The sequence below is a fragment of the Lithobates pipiens genome, unplaced genomic scaffold, assembly GCF_037356315.1.
Source record: "Lithobates pipiens isolate NorthernLeopardFrog02 unplaced genomic scaffold, aLitPip1_a1.2 Scaffold_18, whole genome shotgun sequence".
Taxonomy (NCBI): domain Eukaryota; kingdom Metazoa; phylum Chordata; class Amphibia; order Anura; family Ranidae; genus Lithobates; species Lithobates pipiens.
Genome location: NW_027507758.1, coordinates 212,485,262 through 212,506,949, shown reverse-complemented (window position 1 = coordinate 212,506,949; position 21,688 = coordinate 212,485,262).

Below are 21,688 nucleotides of genomic sequence, written 5' to 3'. Positions count from 1 at the left end.
CTACTTATTAGAATTGAGGTCGTTATAGGCCTCCAAAGTCGAATAAAGTGACATATCTCCAAAACGCTACAGTAAAATGGTTTCAAATGAGGTGTGCTTAGTGTATGGGACGTCCTGTATCAGAACTGACCATTCTTTTTTTCTACTTATTAGAATTGAGGTCGTTATAGGCCTCCAAAGTCAAATAATGTGACATATCTCCAAAACGCTACAGTAAAATGGTTTCAAATGAGGTGTGCTTAGTGTATGGGACATCATGTACTAGAACTGACCATTCTTTTTTTCTACTTATTAGAATTGAGGTCGTTATAGGCCTCCAAAGTGAAAAAACTTGACATATCTCCAAAACGCTACAGTAAAATGGTTTCAAATGAGGTGTGCTTAGTGTATGGGACATCCTGTACTAGAACTGACCATTCTTTTTTTCTACTTATTAGAATTGAGGTCGTTATAGGCCTCCAATATCAAATAATGTGACATATCTCCAAAACGCTACAGTAAAATGGTTTCAAAAGAGGTGTGCTTAGTGTATGGGATATCCTGTACTAAAACTGACCATTCCCTTTTTCTACTTATTAAAATTGAGGTCGTTTTAGGCCTCCAAAGTCGAATAAAGTGACATATCTCCAAAACGCTACAGTAAAATGGTTTCAAATGAGGTGTGCTTAGTGTATGGAACATCCTGTATCAGAACTGACCATTCTTTTTTTCTACTTATTAGAATTGAGGTCGTTATAGGCCTCCAAAGTCAAATAATGTGACATATCTCCAAAACGCTACACTAAAATGGTTTCAAATGAGGTGTGCTTAGTGTATGGGACATCCTGTACTAGAACTGACCATTCTTTTTTTCTACTTATTAGAATTGAGGTCGTTATAGGCCTCCAAAGTCAAATAATGTGACATATCTCCAAAACGCTACAGTAAAATGGTTTCAAATGAGGTGTGCTTAGTGTATGGGACATCCTGTACTAGAACTGACCATTCTTTTTTTCTACTTATTAGAATTGAGGTCGTTATAGGCCTCCAAAGTCGAATAACATGACAAATCTCCAAAACTCTACAGTAAAATGTTTTCAAATGAGGTGTGCTTAGTGTATGGGATGTCCTGTACTAGAACTGACCATTCTTTTTTTCTACTTATTAGAATTGAGGTCGTTATAGACCTCCAAAGTCGAATAACATGACATATCTCCAAAACGCTACAGTAAAATGGTTTCAATGGAGGTCTGCTTAGTGTATGGGACGTCCTGTATCAGAACTGACCATTCTTTTTTTCTACTTATTAGAATTGAGGTCGTTATAGGCCTCCAAAGTGAAAAAATGTGACATATCTCCAAAACGCTACAGTAAAATGTTTTCAAATGAGGTGTGCTTAGTGTATGGGACATCCTGTACTAAATCTGACCATTCCTTTTTTCTACTTATTAGAATTGAGGTCGTTTTAGGCCTCCAAAGTCGAATAAAGTGGCATATCTCCAAAACGCTACAGTAAAATGGTTTCAAAGGAGGTGTGCTTAGTGTATGGGATGTCCTGTATCAGAACTGACCATTCTTTTTTTTCTACTTATTAGAATTGAGGTCGTTATAGGCCTCCAAAGTCAAATAAAGTGACATATCTCCTAAACGCTACAGTAAAATGTTTTCAAAAGAGGTGTGCTTAGTGTATGGGACGTCCTGTATCAGAACTGACCATTCTTTTTTTCTACTTATTAGAATTGAGGTCGTTATAGGCCTCCAAAGTCAAATAACATGACATATCTCCAAAACGCTTCAGTAAAATGGTTTCAAATGAGGTGGGCTTAGTGTATGGGACGTCCTGTACTAGAACTGATCATTCTTTTTTTCTACTTATTAGAATTGAGGTCGTTATAGGCCTCCAAAGTGAAAAAACTTGACATATCTCTAAAACGCTACAGTAAAATGTTTTCAAATGAGGTGTGCTTAGTGTATGGGACATCCTGTACTAAAACTGACCATTCCTTTTTTCTACTTATTAGATTTGAGGTCGTTTTAGGCCTCCAAAGTCAAATAAAGTGACATATCTCCATAACGCTTCAGTAAAATGTTTTCAAATGAGGTGTGCTTAGTGTATGGGACGTCCTGTATCAGAACTGACCATTCTTTTTTTCTACTTATTAGAATTGAGGTCGTTATAGGCCTCCAAAGTCAAATAATGTGACATATCGCCAAAACGCTACAGTAAAATGGTTTCAAATGAGGTGTGCTTAGTGTATGGGACATCCTGTACTAGAACTGACCATTCTTTTTTTCTACTTATTAGAATTGAGGTCGTTATAGGCCTCCAAAGTCGAATAACATGACATATCTCCAAAACGCTACAGTAAAATGGTTTCAAATGAGGTGTGCTTAGTGTATGGGACGTCCTGTATCAGAACTGACCATTCTTTTTTCTACTTATTAGAATTGAGGTCGTTATAGGCCTCCAAAGTCGAATAACATGACATATCTCCAAAACGCTTCAGTAAAATGGTTTCAAATGAGGTGTGCTTAGTGTATGGGATGTCCTGTACTAGAACTGACCATTCTTTTTTTCTACTTATTAGAATTGAGGTCGTTATAGGCCTCCAAAGTCAAATAAAGTGACATATCTCCAAAACACTACAGTAAAATGTTTTCAAATGAGGTGTGCTTAGTGTATGGGACGTCCTGTATCAGAACTGACCATTCTTTTTTTCTACTTATTAGAATTGAGGTCGTTATAGGCCTCCAAAGTCAAATAATGTGACATATCTCCAAAAAGCAACAGTAAAATGGTTTCAAATGAGGTGTGCTTAGTGTATGGGACATCCTGTACTAGAACTGACCATTCTTTTTTTCTACTTATTAGAATTGAGGTCGTTATAGGCCTCCAAAGTCAAATAATGTGACATATCTCCAAAACGCTACAGTAAAATGGTTTCAAATGAGGTGTGCTTAGTGTATGGGACATCCTGTACTAGAACTGACCATTCTTTTTTTCTACTTATTAGAATTGAGGTTGTTATAGGCCTCCAAAGTCGAATAACATGACATATCTCCAAAACGCTACAGTAAAATGGTTTCAAAGGAGGTGTGCTTAGTGTATGGGACGTCCTGTATCAGAACTGATAATTCTTTTTTTCTACTTATTAGAATTGAGGTCGTTATAGGCCTTCAAAGTCAAATAATGTGACATATCTCCAAAATGCTACAGTAAAATGGTTTCAAATGAGGTGTGCTTAGTGTATGGGATGTCCTTTATTATAACTGACCATTCTTTTTTTCTACTTATTAGAATTGAGGTCGTTTTAGGCCTCCAAAGTCAAATAACGTGACATATCTTCAAAATGCTACAGTACAATTGTTTCAAATGAGGTGTGCTTAGTGTATGGGACATCCTGTACTAGAACTGACCATTCTTCTTTTCTACTTATTAGAATTGAGGTCGTTATAGGCCTCCAAAGTGAAAAAACGTGACATATCTCCAAAACGCTACAGTAAAATGTTTTCAAATGAGGTGTGCTTAGTGTATGGGACATCCTGTACTAAAACTGACCATTCCTTTTTTCTACTTATTAGAATTGAGGTCGTTTTAGGCCTCCAAAGTCGAATAAAGTGACCTATCTCCAAAACGCTACAGTAAAATGGTTTCAAATGAGGTGTGCTTAGTGTATGGGACGTCCTGTATCAGAACTGACCATTCTTTTTTCTACTTATTAGAATTGAGGTCGTTATAGGCCTCCAAAGTGAAAAAACGTGACATATCTCCAAAACGCTACAGTAAAATGTTTTCAAATGAGGTGTGCTTAGTGTATGGGACGTCCTGTATCAGAACTGACCATTCTTTTTTCTACTTATTAGAATTGAGGTCGTTATAGGCCTCCAAAGTCGAATAACATGACATATCTCCAAAATGCTACAGTAAAATGGTTTCAAATGAGGTGTGCTTAGTGTATGGGATGTCCTTTATTATAACTGACCATTCTTTTTTTCTACTTATTAGAATTGAGGTCGTTATAGGCCTCCAAAGTCAAATAACGTGACATATCTTCAAAATGCTACAGTAAAATGGTTTCAAATGAGGTGTGCTTAGTGTATGGGATGTCCTTTATTATAACTGACCATTCTTTTTTTCTACTTATTAGAATTGAGGTAGTTTTAGGCCTCCAAAGTCGAATAACGTGACATATCTCCAAAACGCTACAGTAAAATGGTTTCAAATGAGGTGTGCTTAGTGTATGGGACATCCAGTACTAGAACTGACATTTCTTTTTTTCTACTTATTAGAATTGAGGTCGTTATAGGCCTCCAAAGTCAAATAACATGACATATCTCCAAAACGCTTCAGTAAAATGGTTTCAAATGAGGTGGGCTTAGTGTATGGGACGACCTGTACTAGAACTGATCATTCTTTTTTTCTACTTATTAGAATTGAGGTCGTTATAGGCCTCCAAAGTGAAAAAACGTGACATATCTCTAAAACGCTACAGTAAAATGTTTTCAAATGAGGTGTGCTTAGTGTATGGGACATCCTGTACTAAAACTGACCATTCCTTTTTTCTACTTATTAGATTTAAGGTCGTTTTAGGCCTCCAAAGTCAAATAAAGTGACATATCTCCAAAACGCTACAGTAAAATGTTTTCAAATGAGGTGTGCTTAGTGTATGGGACGTCCTGTATCAGAACTGACCATTCTTTTTTCTACTTATTAGAATTGAGGTCGTTATAGGCCTCCAAAGTCGAATAACATGACATATATCCAAAACGCTTCAGTAAAATGGTTTCAAATGAGGTGGGCTTAGTGTATGGGACGTCTTGTACTAGAACTGATCATTCTTTTTTTCTACTTATTAGAATTGAGGTCGTTATAGGCCTCCATAGTGAAAAAACGTGACATATCTCCAAAACGCTACAGTAAAATGTTTTCAAATGAGGTGTGCTTAGTGTATGGGACATCCTGTACTAAAACTGACCATTCCTTTTTTCTACTTATTAGATTTGAGGTCGTTTTAGGCCTCCAAAGTCGAATAAAGTGACATATCTCCAAAACGCTACAGTAAAATGTTTTCAAATGAGGTGTGCTTAGTGTATGGGACGTCCTGTATCAGAACTGACCATTCTTTTTTTCTACTTATTAGAATTGAGGTCGTTATAGGCCTCCGAAGTCAAATAATGTGACATATCTCCAAAATGCTACAGTAAAATGGTTTCAAATGAGGTGTGCTTAGTGTATGGGACATCCTGTACTAGAACTGACCATTCTTTTTTTCTACTTATTAGAATTGAGGTCGTTATAGGCCTCCAAAGTCGAATAACATGACATATCTCCAAAACGCTACAGTAAAATGGTTTCAAATGAGGTGTGCTTAGTGTATGGGACGTCCTGTATCAGAACTGACCATTCTTTTTTCTACTTATTAGAATTGAGGTCGTTATAGGCCTCCAAAGTCGAATAACATGACATATCTCCAAAACGCTTCAGTAAAATGGTTTCAAATGAGGTGGGCTTAGTGTATGGGACGTCTTGTACTAGAACTGATCATTCTTTTTTTCTACTTATTAGAATTGAGGTCGTTATAGGCCTCCATAGTGAAAAAACGTGACATATCTCCAAAACGCTACAGTAAAATGTTTTCAAATGAGGTGTGCTTAGTGTATGGGACATCCTGTACTAAAACTGACCATTCCTTTTTTCTACTTATTAGATTTGAGGTCGTTTTAGGCCTCCAAAGTCGAATAAAGTGACATATCTCCAAAACGCTACAGTAAAATGTTTTCAAATGAGGTGTGCTTAGTGTATGGGACGTCCTGTATCAGAACTGACCATTCTTTTTTTCTACTTATTAGAATTGAGGTCGTTATAGGCCTCCGAAGTCAAATAATGTGACATATCTCCAAAATGCTACAGTAAAATGGTTTCAAATGAGGTGTGCTTAGTGTATGGGACATCCTGTACTAGAACTGACCATTCTTTTTTTCTACTTATTAGAATTGAGGTCGTTATAGGCCTCCAAAGTCGAATAACATGACATATCTCCAAAACGCTACAGTAAAATGATTTCAAATGAGGTGTGCTTAGTGTATGGGACGTCCTGTATCAGAACTGACCATTCTTTTTTCTACTTATTAGAATTGAGGTCGTTATAGGCCTCCAAAGTCGAATAACATGACATATCTCCAAAACGCTTCAGTAAAATGGTTTCAAATGAGGTGGGCTTAGTGTATGGGACGTCTTGTACTAGAACTGATCATTCTTTTTTTCTACTTATTAGAATTGAGGTCGTTATAGGCCTCCATAGTGAAAAAACGTGACATATCTCCAAAACGCTACAGTAAAATGTTTTCAAATGAGGTGTGCTTAGTGTATGGGACATCCTGTACTAAAACTGACCATTCCTTTTTTCTACTTATTAGATTTGAGGTCGTTTTAGGCCTCCAAAGTCGAATAAAGTGACATATCTCCAAAACGCTACAGTAAAATGTTTTCAAATGAGGTGTGCTTAGTGTATGGGACGTCCTGTATCAGAACTGACCATTCTTTTTTTCTACTTATTAGAATTGAGGTCGTTATAGGCCTCCGAAGTCAAATAATGTGACATATCTCCAAAATGCTACAGTAAAATGGTTTCAAATGAGGTGTGCTTAGTGTATGGGACATCCTGTACTAGAACTGACCATTCTTTTTTTCTACTTATTAGAATTGAGGTCGTTATAGGCCTCCAAAGTCAAATAATGTGACATATCTCCAAAATGCTACAGTAAAATGGTTTCAAATGAGGTGTGCTTAGTGTATGGGATGTCCTTTATTATAACTGACCATTCTTTTTTTCTACTTATTAGAATTGAGGTTGTTTTAGGCCTCCAAAATCAAATAACGTGACATATCTTCAAAATGCTACAGTAAAATTGTTTCAAATGAGGTGTGCTTAGTGTATGGGACATCCTGTACTAGAACTGACCATTCTTTTTTTCTACTTATTAGAATTGAGGTCGTTATAGGCCTCCAAAGTGAAAAAACGTGACATATCTCCAAAACGCTACAGTAAAATGTTTTCAAATGAGGTGTGCTTAGTGTATGGGACATCCTGTACTAAAACTGACCATTCCTTTTTTCTACTTATTAGAATTGAGGTCGTTTTAGGCCTCCAAAGTCGAATAAAGTGACCTATCTCCAAAACGCTACAGTAAAATGGTTTCAAATGAGGTGTGCTTAGTGTATGGGACGTCCTGTATCAGAACTGACCATTCTTTTTTCTACTTATTAGAATTGAGGTCGTTATAGGCCTCCAAAGTGAAAAAAACGTGACATAGCTCCAAAACGCTACAGTAAAATGTTTTCAAATGAGGTGTGCTTAGTGTATAGGACGTCCTGTATCAGAACTGACCATTCTTTTTCCTACTTATTACAATTGAGGACGTTATAGGCCTCCAAAGTCGAATAACATGACATATCTCCAAAATGCTACAGTAAAATGGTTTCAAATGAGGTGTGCTTAGTGTATGGGATGTCCTTTATTATAACTGACCATTCTTTTTTTCTACCTATTAGAATTTAGGTCGTTATAGGCCTCCAAAGTCAAATAACCTGACATATCTTCAAAATGCTACAGTAAAATTGTTTCAAATGAGGTGTGCTTAGTGTATGGGATGTCCTTTATTATAACTAACCATTGTTTTTTTCTACTTATTAGAATTGAGGTAGTTTTAGGCCTCCAAAGTCGAATAACGTGACATATCTCCAAAACGCTACAGTAAAATGGTTTCAAATGAGGTGTGCTTAGTGTATGGGACATCCTGTACTAGAACTGACATTTCTTTTTTTCTACTTATTTGAATTGAGGTCGTTATAGGCCTCCAAAGTCAAATAACATGACATATCTCCAAAACGCTTCAGTAAAATGGTTTCAAATGAGGTGGGCTTAGTGTATGGGACGTCCTGTACTAGAACTGATCATTCTTTTTTTCTACTTATTAGAATTGAGGTCGTTATAGGCCTCCAAAGTGAAAAAACGTGACATATCTCTAAAACGCTACAGTAAAATGTTTTCAAATGAGGTGTGCTTAGTGTATGGGACATCCTGTACTAAAACTGACCATTCCTTTTTTCTACTTATTAGAATTGAGGTCGTTTTAGGCCTCCAAAGTCGAATAAAGTGACCTATCTCCAAAACGCTACAGTAAAATGGTTTCAAATGAGGTGTGCTTAGTGTATGGGACGTCCTGTATCAGAACTGACCATTCTTTTTTCTACTTATTAGAATTGAGGTCGCTATAGGCCTCCAAAGTGAAAAAAACGTGACATAGCTCCAAAACGCTACAGTAAAATGTTTTCAAATGAGGTGTGCTTAGTGTATAGGACGTCCTGTATGAGAACTGACCATTCTTTTTCCTACTTATTACAATTGAGGACGTTATAGGCCTCCAAAGTCGAATAACATGACATATCTCCAAAATGCTACAGTAAAATGGTTTCAAATGAGGTGTGCTTAGTGTATGGGATGTCCTTTATTATAACTGACCATTCTTTTTTTCTACCTATTAGAATTTAGGTCGTTATAGGCCTCCAAAGTCAAATAACCTGACATATCTTCAAAATGCTACAGTAAAATTGTTTCAAATGAGGTGTGCTTAGTGTATGGGATGTCCTTTATTATAACTAACCATTGTTTTTTTCTACTTATTAGAATTGAGGTAGTTTTAGGCCTCCAAAGTCGAATAACGTGACATATCTCCAAAACGCTACAGTAAAATGGTTTCAAATGAGGTGTGCTTAGTGTATGGGACATCCTGTACTAGAACTGACATTTCTTTTTTTCTACTTATTTGAATTGAGGTCGTTATAGGCCTCCAAAGTCAAATAACATGACATATCTCCAAAACGCTTCAGTAAAATGGTTTCAAATGAGGTGGGCTTAGTGTATGGGACGTCCTGTACTAGAACTGATCATTCTTTTTTTCTACTTATTAGAATTGAGGTCGTTATAGGCCTCCAAAGTGAAAAAACGTGACATATCTCTAAAACGCTACAGTAAAATGTTTTCAAATGAGGTGTGCTTAGTGTATGGGACATCCTGTACTAAAACTGACCATTCCTTTTTTCTACTTATTAGATTTGAGGTCGTTTTAGGCCTCCAAAGTCAAATAAAGTGACATATCTCCAAAACGCTACAGTAAAATGGTTTCAAATGAGGTGTGCTTAGTGTATGGGACGTCCTGTATCAGAACTGACCATTTTTTTTTCTACTTATTAGAATTGAGGTCGTTATAGGCCTCCAAAGTCGAATAACATGACATATCTCCAAAACGCTTCAGTAAAATGGTTTCAAATGAGGTGGGCTTAGTGTATGGGACGTCCTGTACTAGAACTGATCATTCTGTTTTTCTACTTATTAGAATTGAGGTCCTTATAGGCCTCCAAAGTGAAAAAACGTGACATATCTCCGAAACGCTACAGTAAAATGTTTTCAAATGAGGTGTGCTTAGTGTATGGGACATCCTGTACTAAAACTGACCATTCCTTTTTTCTACTTATTAGATTTGAGGTCGTTTTAGGCCTCCAATGTCGAATAAAGTGACATATCTCCAAAACGCTACAGTAAAATGTTTTCAAATGAGGTGTGCTTAGTGTATGGGACGTCCTGTATCAGAACTGACCATTCTTTTTTTCTACTTATTAGAATTGAGGTCGTTATAGGCCTCCGAAGTCAAATAATGTGACATATCTCCAAAATGCTACAGTAAAATGGTTTCAAATGAGGTGTGCTTAGTGTATGGGACATCCTGTACTAGAACTGACCATTCTTTTTTTCTACTTATTAGAATTGAGGTAGTTATAGGCCTCCAAAGTGAAAAAACGTGACATATCTCCAAAACGCTACAAGTAAAATGTTTTCAAATGAGCTGTGCTTAGTGTATGGGACATCCTGTACTAAAACTGACCATTCCTTTTTTCTACTTATTAGAATTGAGGTCGTTTTAGGCCTCCAAAGTCGAATAATGTGACATATGTAGCCTTATGAGTTTATGTGAAATCTCCATTAATACCTGTACAATATTGTAATTAGAAATATATTTCCCTTAGAGGGAAATATATTTTTTAAATTATTGAGTGTTGTGTTGGTGTTACTGTAATTAGTTCAACTTCAAAGCTTGGCCTTTTGTTTTCCCTGATAACATCTCACCTGGGAAGTAAACAACAGCTTTCTTTGACTCATCCAATCAGGCTGTTCCCAATATACATTTACTAGGTACAGTGACCAATTAGGGAGAATTATATTAGCCACACTACAGGAAGTGGGGGGGGGGGGGGGTATAATGCTTTGTGAGCAAGCCAGCTCACTCTGGTGTGGGAGCACAAGGCAGTCACCATGGGCTGACCTGAAGTTAACAGGTAATCTAACTCTAAACTTGCACCTTATATTGTATTGTAAATATGGTTCTGTGAGTAATTTGTAAATATCATGTAAGCCAGGGGACCTACACTGTATATTGTGATGTAAATCCTGTCTGGTGTGTAATTTGTATATATTATGTAACCCTATAAATAAATGTGTATTGCTGATTGAACTATCTCTTTTGTACAAGATCTCTCAGATCTAGATATGTATATGTCCATACTACTACAATGATTGAGGGGTATGCACATAATCATAAATACTAGTCAACACATATCTCCAAAACGCTACAGTAAAATGGTTTCAAATGAGGTGTGCTTAGTGTATGGGACGTCCTGTGTCAGAGCTGACCATTCTTTTTTTCTACTTATTAGAATTGAGGTCGTTATAGGCCTCCAAAGTGAAAAAACGTGACATATCTCCGAAACGCTACAGTAAAATGTTTTCAAATGAGGTGTGCTTAGTGTATGGGACATCCTGTACTAAAACTGACCATTCCTTTTTTCTACTTATTAGAATTGAGGTCGTTTTAGGCCTCCAAAGTCGAATAAAGTGACATATCTCCAAAACGCTACAGTAAAATGTTTTCAAATGAGGTGTGCTTAGTGTATGGGACGTCCTGTATCAGAACTGACCATTCTTTTTTTCTACTTATTAGAATTGAGGTCGTTATAGGCCTCCGAAGTCAAATAATGTGACATATCTCCAAAATGCTACAGTAAAATGGTTTCAAATGAGGTGTGCTTAGTGTATGGGACATCCTGTACTAGAACTGACCATTCTTTTTTTCTACTTATTAGAATTGAGGTCGTTATAGGCCTCCAAAGTCAAATAACATGACATATCTCCAAAACGCTACAGTAAAATGGTTTCAAATGAGGTGTGCTTAGTGTATGGGACGTCCTGTATCAGAACTGACCATTCTTTTTTCTACTTATTAGAATTGAGGTCGTTATAGGCCTCCAAAGTCGAATAACATGACATATCTCCAAAACGCTTCAGTAAAATGGTTTCAAATGAGGTGGGCTTAGTGTATGGGACGTCCTGTACTAGAACTGATCATTCTGTTTTTCTACTTATTAGAATTGAGGTCGTTATAGGTCTCCAAAGTGAAAAGACGTGACATATCTCCAAAACGCTACAGTAAAATGTTTTCAAATGAGGTGTGCTTAGTGTATGGGACATCCTGTACTAAAACTGACCATTCCTTTTTTCTACTTATTAGATTTGAGGTCGTTTTAGGCCTCCAAAGTCGAATAAAGTGACATATCTCCAAAACTCTACAGTAAAATGTTTTCAAATGAGGTGTGCTTAGTGTATGGGACGTCCTGTATCAGAACTGACCATTCTTTTTTTCTACTTATTAGAATTGAGGTCGTTATAGGCCTCCGAAGTCAAATAATGTGACATATCTGCAAAATGCTACAGTAAAATGGTTTCAAATGAGGTGTGCTTAGTGTATGGGACATCCTGTACTAGAACTGACCATTCTTTTTTTCTACTTATTAGAATTGAGGTAGTTATAGGCCTCCAAAGTGAAAAAACGTGACATATCTCCAAAACGCTACAGTAAAATGTTTTCAAATGAGGTGTGCTTAGTGTATGGGACATCCTGTACTAAAACTGACCATTCCTTTTTTCTACTTATTAGAATTGAGGTCGTTTTAGGCCTCCAAAGTCGAATAATGTGACATATGTAGCCTTATGAGTTTATGTGAAATCTCCATTAATACCTGTACAATATTGTAATTAGAAATATATTTCCCTTAGAGGGAAATATATTTTTTAAATTATTGAGTGTTGTGTTGGTGTTACTGTAATTAGTTCAACTTCAAAGCTTGGCCTTTTGTTTTCCCTGATAACATCTCACCTGGGAAGTAAACAACAGCTTTCTTTGACTCATCCAATCAGGCTGTTCCCAATATACATTTACTAGGTACAGTGACCAATTAGGGAGAATTATATTAGCCACACTACAGGAAGTGGGGGGGGGGGGGTATAATGCTTTGTGAGCAAGCCAGCTCACTCTGGTGTGGGAGCACAAGGCAGTCACCATGGGCTGACCTGAAGTTAACAGGTAATCTAACTCTAAACTTGCACCTTATATTGTATTGTAAATATGGTTCTGTGAGTAATTTGTAAATATCATGTAAGCCAGGGGACCTACACTGTATATTGTGATGTAAATACTGTCTGGTGTGTAATTTGTATATATTATGTAACCCTATAAATAAATGTGTATTGCTGATTGAACTATCTCTTTTGTACAAGATCTCTCAGATCTAGATATGTATATGTCCATACTACTACAATGATTGAGGGGTATGCACATAATCATAAATACTAGTCAACACATATCTCCAAAACGCTACAGTAAAATGGTTTCAAATGAGGTGTGCTTAGTGTATGGGACGTCCTGTATCAGAGCTGACCAATTTTTTTTCTACTTATTAGAATTGAGGTCGTTATAGGCCTCCAAAGTGAAAAAACTTGACATATCTCCGAAACGCTACAGTAAAATGTTTTCAAATGAGGTGTGCTTAGTGTATGGGACATCCTGTACTAAAACTGACCATTCCTTTTTTCTACTTATTAGATTTGAGGTCGTTTTAGGCCTCCAAAGTCGAATAAAGTGACATATCTCCAAAACGCTACAGTAAAATGTTTTCAAATGAGGTGTGCTTAGTGTATGGGACGTCCCGTATCAGAACTGACCATTCTTTTTTTCTACTTATTAGAATTGAGGTCGTTATAGGCCTCCGAAGTCAAATAATGTGACATATCTCCAAAATGCTACAGTAAAATGGTTTCAAATGAGGTGTGCTTAGTGTATGGGACATCCTGTACTAGAACTGACCATTCTTTTTTTCTACTTATTAGAATTGAGGTCGTTATAGGCCTCCAAAGTCAAATAATGTGACATATCTCCAAAATGCTACAGTAAAATGGTTTCAAATGAGGTGTGCTTAGTGTATGGGACATCCTGTACTAGAACTGACCATTCTTTTTTTCTACTTATTAGAATTGAGGTCGTTATAGGCCTCCAAAGTGAAAAAACGTGACATATCTCCAAAACGCTACAGTAAAATGTTTTCAAATGAGGTGTGCTTAGTGTATGGGGCATCCTGTACTAAAACTGACCATTCCTTTTTTCTACTTATTAGAATTGAGGTCGTTTTAGGCCTCCAAAGTCGAATAAAGTGACCTATCTCCAAAACGCTACAGTAAAATGGTTTCAAATGAGGTGTGCTTAGTGTATGGGACGTCCTGTATCAGAACTGACCATTCTTTTTTCTACTTATTAGAATTGAGGTCGTTATAGGCCTCCAAAGTGAAAAAACGTGACATATCTCCAAAACGCTACAGTAAAATGTTTTCAAATGAGGTGTGCTTAGTGTATGGGACGTCCTGTATCAGAACTGACCATTCTTTTTTCTACTTATTAGAACTGAGGTCGTTATAGGCCTCCAAAGTCGAATAACATGACATATCTCCAAAATGCTACAGTAAAATGGTTTCAAATGAGGTGTGCTTAGTGTATGGGATGTCCTTTATTATAACTGACCATTCTTTTTTTCTACTTATTAGAATTGAGGTCGTTATAGGCCTCCAAAGTCAAATAACGTGACATATCTTCAAAATGCTACAGTAAAATTGTTTCAAATGAGGTGTGCTTAGTGTATGGGATGTCCTTTATTATAACTGACCATTCTTTTTTTCTACTTATTAGAATTGAGGTAGTTTTAGGCCTCCAAAGTCGAATAACGTGACATATCTCCAAAACGCTACAGTAAAATGGTTTCAAATGAGGTGTGCTTAGTGTATGGGACATCCTGTACTAGAACTGACATTTCTTTTTTTCTACTTATTAGAATTGAGGTCGTTATAGGCCTCCAAAGTCAAATAACATGACATATCTCCAAAACGCTTCAGTAAAATGGTTTCAAATGAGGTGTGCTTAGTGTATGGGACGTCCTGTATCAGAACTGACCATTCTTTTTTCTACTTATTAGAATTGAGGTCGTTATAGGCCTCCAAAGTGAAAAAACGTGACATATCTCTAAAACGCTACAGTAAAATGTTTTCAAATGAGGTGTGCTTAGTGTATGGGACATCCTGTACTAAAATTGACCATTCCTTTTTTCTACTTATTAGATTTGAGGTCGTTTTAGGCCTCCAAAGTCAAATAAAGTGACATATCTCCAAAACGCTACAGTAAAATGTTTTCAAATGAGGTGTGCTTAGTGTATGGGACGTCCTGTATCAGAACTGACCATTCTTTTTTTCTACTTATTAGAATTGACGGGGCGTGGCCTGGCGCACGAGGGAGATGGAAGCCTGAAGCGGAGCTCCGGTATAGAGCGACGGCTTTAACAGCACTCCGGACCGTCACAGCGCACCATGGGCAGGCTCTCTAAGGGGGGACCCCAGCACAACCACTCGAGGACACCGGGAGCCGCCAAAAACAAGGCGATCCCCGACATTTTCTTAACCCAGGGCCAAGGCAGGAGAGGCCCGTCGGAAGCCAAGATGGCGCAGGCCGACACGAGGGAGGAGGAAGATGAGGACTTTGATACTGAATCACTAGCGAACTCAGAGGAGCTGGTAAGAAACCCTTCCACCTCAGATCACCCACTTACTCATGCAGCAATGATGGAGATAGCTGCAGATATTAAAACGTCCTTTTCTACAGCTATTACAGATCTTAATGCAGACTTACTTATGCTCACAGAGCAGATGGCAGCAGGGGAGAGGGCAGGCAAGCAGAGGGATAGAGCGCTCCAAAGACTAGAAGAAGTCTCACAGCAACACTCCCTGCATCTGATAAATGTTAATAGACATTTAGAGGACCTTGACAACAGAGGAAGGAGGTCAAATATTAGAGTCAGAGGAATACCTGAGACGATTACCCCTGACCAAATCAGATCAGTACTCTGTTCAGTCTTTAACAAACTGCTAGAAAGGCCCCAAGAATCTCCCATCGAATTCGACAGAGCGCACAGGGCACTACGTTCCAGAGCCCCTGACCCTGCTCCACCACGTGATATAATCTGCTGTCTCACAAGCTTTACATTGAAGGAGGAAATTCTCCAAAAAGCGAGGCTAAACGATCAGATTCTTTTTAATGACACAGCAATTCAACTGTTTCAGGATCTCTCTCCTATCACTTTAAGAAATAGGAGAGCTCTCAAACCATTGCTTGATGTCCTCAGAGAAAAAGGCATACAGTACAGATGGAAATACCCATTTGCTCTACAGGTATCCTACAATGGGAAAATTCACATGCTCCGCACACCAGATGATCTGCCTGCTTTTTGCAATCATCTACAAATTGATCCAATAGAACTACCTGAATGGTACCAGGAATTCAAGCTCCCTCCTCCGGTCACCTCTCCAGCCTCCCCTTTGCGAGTCTCACCTTGTAAATCGCCCTTTGTGAAAGGTTTAGGTGGAAAGAAGCAGAAGCTATACGATAACATTAACTTATCCACCCCACCGCACAAATCCAGTAAATTCAGGGACAACCGTTAAAACAGCTGTATAATGCCCTGACCCGCAGACCAGAATTTACTGACTTAAGAGGACTATCTGTGATTAGACATTTCCCTCAGCAATAGAATACCTTTGTACTTCATTTTACCTTTTCTGCTTCAACCACAAGATGGCAGCATATTACCATAGAAGGATAGACAAATCTCCACACATGCTTTCTATGATGTTTAACAGCATATTTGATTTTACTCATTTCTGTTTGTACTAATTGAGCTCAGGGACCTCGATGAGGACCTATACTCCATCCAGACAATTTACTTCATACAACTGAAACCTAGATGACCAAGCAGCTGACACCCTGGATTTTCTTCTGGCCGACTCAGTGAACTGCATTGAAGCTTCTCATGTCACCCCTTCAACCACATGGATCCCCTAACATCTTACAAGGTAATATCAGCTCTTTATAATTCTTTACTCCTTCAGACATTGGCCTCTGGACTTCACCAACAATCTAACTTCCTAAAAAACTGACATGATAGATTGTTCACAGTTAAGGATCCATTTGACCTGATATTGGAACTTGCTATAACCTAACTCTAAAGGTTCTGCAGATCTCCATCAACTTATAACCATAAGGGTACAAAGGATATACCTACATTTTAAATTGGTAGGGACATAATTATATCCTTCTCAACACAATTTGCCCATATGATTCTCTCCCATACACATGTTTAACTCACAGACTAACCTTTTGGTCCCCAGGACCAGCTGAATAGCTCAGGGCTCTGAGCCACCAGTCCATCCGGACCTAACTTTTTCTCTTGCTATTTGAGAGCCGTTGCTCTCCCGGACATTTCTATGTTATCTCACAGTTTTGTTTTACTGATAGTTATTTCATGATTGGTAAATATCATTGGGCGGCACAGTGGTGTAGTGGTTAGCACTCTCACCTAGCAGTAAAAAGGGTCGCTGGTTCGAATCCCAACCACGACACTACCTGCCTGAAGTTTGCATGTTCTCCCTGTGTCTGCGTGGGTTTCCTCTGGGTACTCCGGTTTCCTCCCACACTCCAAAGACATGCAGGTAGGTTAATTGGCTTCTGTCCAAAATTGTCCATAGAATATGAATGGGGACCTTGGATTGTGACTCCTTGAGGGTAGGGACCGATGTGAGTGTGCAATGTACTGTACAGGGATAGGGATAATTGTAGACACTCACTCAGGTTGAACTGGATGGACTGGTGTCTTTATTCAACCTTACTTACTATGAAACTATGAAACTATTGGGTATATGCTCTCAGTGGGTTCACGCCACGCTCCCACAGAGAAACGTTCTTTTCTTACCACGCATAGTTACGGATTTCATCCTGTTATAAGTTTTTTCTCATAATTGTTCAGACGTTAAGACGACTGTTATATCGCTTACGTCACCTAAGTTGTTACCCCTACTCCACTTTTTCTTTCCTTTCCCTCCTTTCCTTCCTGTAACACCTCCTTCTTTTCCCCCCCTCACCTCTTTACTCTATACTCAGAAATAACCTCTTCCCTACCCCTATACCCCCTTTTCTCTTCCCCCTCAATCTCTTAACTGTTGATTATGGCATATCTAGAACTGGGTAAAGCACCCACCATATTGTCTCATAATGTTAATGGTTTAAACATCCCCACAAAAAGACATAAATTATTACATGAACTCAAAAAAGGCAATCCACAGATAATATTCTTACAGGAAACCCATTTCAAAAGCTCGCAAATCCCCAAACTGACGAATAACCTTTTCACTCGAGCATTCCATGCCACAAACCCACAGGCTAAAACGAAAGGAGTGTCAATCCTCCTAAACAAAAATCTTAACTTGGATGTACATCACCAACTAATCGACCCTGAAGGTAGATATATATTCTTGAAAGGGACAATAGGCAACAAGCCGATCACCTTGGCAAACGTTTACTTTCCGAACTCCTCCCATGTAAGGTTTTGCAAGCTAGTAGTAGACGTACTCAAAAGTTTCGCAGAGGGTTGTATAATTCTGGGAGGTGACTTTAATATTCCATTAGAACCACACATTGATACCTCCTCAGGCACATCATGTATAGCATACTCCACTTTAAAAAAAATCAGAAGCCTCTTACAATCTCTTGCTCTCATAGATATATGGAGACTGATGCACCCCACAGAAAAGGATTTTACGTTCTATTCCGCAGTTCACAACAGATACACTAGAATTGATCACCTCTACATTACACAAAGAGATATACACAGATTGACAAAGGCTAAAATTGGATCTATTGGCTTCTCAGACCACGCTCCAATTGCATCCCATCTCAATCTACTAGATAGCCCTCCCACCTCCTTTAATTGGAGGCTAAATCCTTCTCTTCTGGCAGACCCAGAGATTCAAGCTCAAATCCTCAAAGCATTGAAAGATTATTTTTCGGAGAATATTTCAGGTGAAACCTCACCAATAATGATTTGGGAAGCACACAAATGCGTCATAAGAGGAGAACTGATCAGATGGGGAGCCAAGAAAAAAAAGGAGAAAGAAAAACATATAACTGATCTCGCACAAAGAATTTACAAGCTAGAATTAACACACAAAATATCTCTGGCTCTCTCAAGTTTAGCAGAACTCACATCTGCCAGGAAGGAACTACAAACCCTACTAGATAATAGAACCAAACGGAATCTATTCTTCCGAAATTCCCTTTATTACGAACATGGGGATAAGGGGGGGAGACTACTTGCAAGAGCACTTAAAGATACTATGAACTTCAATAATATATACAAGATACGCACTAGACAAGGCTCCATTACCCATGACACTAGTAGGATAGCCGACACTTTCCAACACTACTACTCAACTTTATATAATTTACCTACACAAACAAGAATGCAGCCTGGATTCAACACTAGAGAGCAAGCAATCATCTCATATCTAACTGAATGCGCAATGCCGTCCCTACCAATAACTGATACTGACTCCCTAGAATCACCGATCTCCACAGATGAAGTCTCCAAGACTATCCGTGACCTAACTAACGGGAAAAGCCCCGGCCCAGACGGTCTGACAGCCCAATACTACAAAATCTTTGATCACACCCTGTCAGAACACTTAGCCGCTGCATTTAACTCAATTACTTTGGGCAGTAAACCATCCAGTGAATTCTTAGCAGCTCACATAACAGTTATACCCAAACCGAACAAAGATCCCTCAGATTGCTCAAACTACAGACCCATATCACTCCTCAACCTGGATCTCAAAATTTTAACTAAAATTATTGCCAACAGATTAAGACCTCTACTTCATAAGCTCATTGGACCTGAACAAGTAGGTTTTATGCCCGGCCGAGAGGCCAAAGATAACACCACTAAATCCATTAACCTGATTCACAGGGCGAGAGAGGAGGGTATCGAAGGCCTTCTCCTGTCAACTGACGCGGAGAAGGCCTTTGACCGAGTTGCATGGGACTTCATGTTCAAAGTTTGTGAGTATGTGGGATTTGGACAAAACCTACTGAGATGGATGCATGCTATATATGCTAATCCTAGCGCTAACATTAAAGTGAACGGCTCTCTATCAGATAAAGTATATATCAAAAATGGTACGAGACAAGGTTGTCCGCTCTCACCCCTACTCTTCATCCTGTCGATCGAACCCCTAATCAGAACCATAAACAAACATGAAGCGATCCACGGAATCAAGGTCCAACACAGGAAATATAAAACCGCTGCATATGCGGATGATTTGCTCTTCTACATCACGCAACCACATATTTCAATTCCCAATTTACTGAAAACTTTCCAGAATTTTAATCATCTTTCAAATTTTAAAATTAATCAAAAAAAATGTGAGGCCCTGGGTTTAAACCTAAGTACTCAGACTGAAAAATTGACTAAGTCCAACTGCCCATTTAAATGGGAACCAAGGTCCCTGACCTACTTAGGGATACATCTCTCCCAAGACCCCAGCTCTCTGTTTTCACTCAATTTTCTTCCCCTTCTGACAAAAATAGAAACAGACTTGAAAAAATGGACAAAAGGGAAATTTTCATGGTTCGGCAGGGCTGCAATTTTAAAAATGGCAATCCTACCAAGATTACTATACTTATTCCACACCCTCCCAATAGAGCTACCCGAGGCTTTCTTCACGCATCTCTCCCGCTTACAAAGAAATTTTCTCTGGGCAAATAAAAAACCACGAATCAAACTCACATACCTTTATAGATTAAAACAGGAAGGAGGAATAGGACTCCCAGACTTCAGAAAATATTATCAAGCAGCACAATTAGCCAGAATTATAGACTGGCACTGCCACGCCAATCATAAGGACTGGGTAAATCTAGAAAAAGCTCACTTCACCTTAGACATTCCACATCTACCATGGACTACCTACTCTAACCTCCCCCTTTCAATCAAAAAACACCCTACTATTAATAACACTTTAAAAATCTTTAAAAAAGTTGCAATCCCCTTAGGGTTATCAACAGACACGGGACCCCTTTCCTCACTAGCCAACAACCCTGATTTCATACCTGGCCTTAATAATCCAAAGATGTACACTACATTCCCCTCCGACCCTCTACTCATAAAGCATTGTATCCACAATAACTACCTAAAATCTAGACAAGAACTTAACAAATCATTTCCATCACATCCCTTATCAGACTGGTCATATAGACAAATACACAACTTTATAACCAACAACAAACGCAAAGATCAATTTTTTAGACCCCCGTCCACCTTCGAACTCACATGCTTAAAGAAAAACCCAATTAGAAAAACAACCTCTATACTATACAAATGGCTTCTCTGTCAAAGTAAAACGGAAAGAGACAAATATAAAACCAAGTGGGAAAAAGATCTTAATACCCAATTCTCCACAAAACAATGGGAAAAAGCAAATGTCTTTACACACAAATGTGCACTCAGTACAAAAATGCAAGAGGTTTCTTATAAGATACACACACAATGGTATATTACACCTCTCACCAAGCATAACTGGTCTCACCAAAACTCCAGACTCTGCTGGAGATGTAGCTCCGAAACAGGCTCCTTCCTGCATCTTTGGTGGAACTGTGAACACATAAGACCCTTCTGGAACCAAGTCCGTTATTGGACCAACCATATCACAGGTACACTTTCCAATCTTGATGCAGCCTGGTGCTTATTGCACATAAACAGCTTATCATATAGCTCATATAAAAAATCCCTGATTAGACACTTCCTCAACGCAGCCAAAAGCTTGATCCCACTACACTGGAACTCAAGCTCCCTACCTTCAGTCGGAGACTGGCTCCGTAAAATCCATCTTATCCACGACATGGAAGAAATTATTGCAATCAAAAGAGGCGCTATCACACAATTTCGCCTTAGGTGGGTACCATGGCGTAATTTCTGTAAGACGCAATTATACCGCAATCTCATGATATGACTCATACACGTGTTTATTTCCTACTGTCATAACTGAACATCCTTGTGAAAGTTCCATTATACTATCTGTTATTTGCCCTAATCCACTAAGTTTATTTCTCACTATGACACCTAAACCATCAACTATTCTCACCCAGACTATTACAACACACTAATAGGACTATACCTAGCATTATCCATATTTATATATTGGCATTTTTAAAACTCTTTACGGTTACGATTATATTCATAAGACTCTCCTATAAGATTTGTCTCAACAGATATTGATGTCTATATTGTTCATAATTTACCTTCCCCTTTCCTTTTTTCATTATACATCTTATGCAATGCTTTTATACCTATGTTTGTACTTCATTCTCTTTAATAAACTTTATTGTGATAAAAAAAAAA